Raw genomic sequence first — 2,170 nt, 5'->3', positions numbered from 1 at the left:
CCCCCCCCACCCACACACACACAAGGCTCAAAGGTCCACTTTTTGGTCCACTTTTTATCTAAAGGTCCAAGATTTTTCTTTAAAAGATTGATTCGTAGCACCAGCGGGGCTGGCATCGTAGAAAAACTGCTCATTCTATAATTGAATAAAAAGTTATCTCTGATTTGTCTTTGAAATCCTCTAAAAAACGCAGGAAATGCCATTTCAGATGGTTCATTTTTTTAAATTTCCCGGGGGAGCATGCCCCCGGACCCCCTTTATAGGAACCTCGCGCCTTCCGGTGCTCGCTGGTCCCTCAAGCAGTGGGAAGAACCCCCCGTTCAAAATCCTGGCTACGGGCGGGCTCCGCAAATAAATTGATATGTTCTACCTTCCGCCCCTGGGGCGTCGCCAAAACAAAAGACCGTGCACAGAGAACTCATGCGCAGTGAAGCGTATCAAACTTCCTCCTTTTGCCCAGTAACTCTATGGCGGTAGTTTTTGTAAACAGAGAAGATTCAACAACGCCAAAGGGACTTGCCCCTGTAGATTTGAACTGAAGACGAAGAGAAGGCATGAAATCTTTCCTTACACCTGTTCTTAGCGGGGCATTCCATGAAGAATTGTACGATGTTGCAAAGAGGAAACTCGCACAGGTGAACATAGGAGGAACCTAATGTTTGTTGTTAAGATAAATGACCTGGAAGTGACGACATATGAGAAAACATTTCCACAAGCTCAATAAAAAGTTTACACACTGTCCGGTTCCTTCGAGCTTACTTGGTTGTCACTGGGGTTACGCATACGCCTAAGGGAAGTTGTTATTACAAGGAAGCAAATGACATTGCGAGGTTTTTCCCGGTATTTGCCTGTCCATGGTGACGTGTTTCTGTCCTTCTTTATATGCAGTGAACTAGAGACGTGATCAGTGTGGCAGGTGTGTTTCCCGTGTTTAACTGCTCTGTTTTTAGACCTGAGACCAAGTTATATAGACTAACAAGAGTTCCACGATCTCATACCTTCGCCAAATGATGTTAACCCTTGCGGTTGAAGTATTATACAATTTTGATAATTGATTTTGCAAATAAGATCCTCATTTGCATGGATTATATCAGTTGATCATATTCTCCACCTAATGACAGTCTTATCTTAACAAAAAGGCTATTATAGCACTTCCTCATAAATTATGCAAATGAGGTCATGATTTGAATAAATTATGTTTATTGATGTTCGCCTTCACTTAACTTCCAAATGTGGCAAGTATGAAATTCCCAGTAGTTACAACTATGAAATTATAAAAAATTTTCATTAATTATGCAAATTAGGTCTTCATTTACATAATCTATATCCTCAGATGTTTTTTTATTCTCAATTACATGTCACAAGTGTTTCATAGTCCTATTATCGAACAAAGCAGATTTATAGAATTTTCTCATTAATTATGCAAATTAGCTCCTAATTTGCATAACTGTCATTTGATTATGTCAAGCATCACTTCAGCTACCTACATCCAAAAATCATGACAATCCGTCAACCGGTTCTTGAGTTATCATCCTTTGAAAAGTTTTCAACAAATGCTCCTGCAGTTCCAGAACAAGCCGCTAGGGGGCCCAAACTCATGTCACTTCTTTCCTACCCCAAGAGCTATCTGTCATTCAAAATTCGTGACCCTAGCATATCTAGATCGCGAGATATCAAAACCGGAAGTTCTGCTGCAGTACCAACAAAAGCCGCCAGGGGGCCCAAAATCTAATAATTTCTAGATCTCATCAAGTCCTAACCACGTACCAAGTTTCATGACAATCCATACCAAGCTTCTTGAGTTATGCTGTTCACAAACAAACAAATCAACAAACGGACAAACGCTACTGAAAACATAACCTTCTTGGCGAAGGTAATAACAACAAAAGTAACTTATAAAGTTACAAAAGATACTAAATAATACAAAAGCAAGGTAACTTAAGTAGCATACATTGCGCATGAAATTATAATACCAAAATAAGTGAAATAAAAGTGAAGCCTGGCCATCATATAACATAGAACCAAGGTAGGACAAAAAAGAATCAAGATTAAAATCAGGCTTGGAATTTGCATATCAATGATTACCCAGTACATAAAGTTGTTTGAAGGCTGCTAGGGTCCTGGCTGCTTTTAGGTGATGTGTTAGTGTGTCCCACAATACCGCCCCAGA

General features: G+C 39.9%; 1 protein-coding gene across 1 annotated transcript in view; it reads right to left on the bottom strand.

Annotated features, from left to right (window-relative positions):
• The window catches only part of LOC109463988, a 13,445-nt gene that overhangs the window by 8,926 nt on the left and 2,349 nt on the right, over positions 1-2,170 (bottom strand). The window lies entirely within an intron of this gene.

This window comes from Branchiostoma belcheri, unplaced genomic scaffold (assembly GCF_001625305.1).
Source record: "Branchiostoma belcheri isolate BF01 breed outbred unplaced genomic scaffold, Haploidv18h27 scaffold13, whole genome shotgun sequence".
Classification (NCBI taxonomy): domain Eukaryota; kingdom Metazoa; phylum Chordata; class Leptocardii; order Amphioxiformes; family Branchiostomatidae; genus Branchiostoma; species Branchiostoma belcheri.
This window is presented reverse-complemented; position numbering and strand designations above follow the sequence as displayed.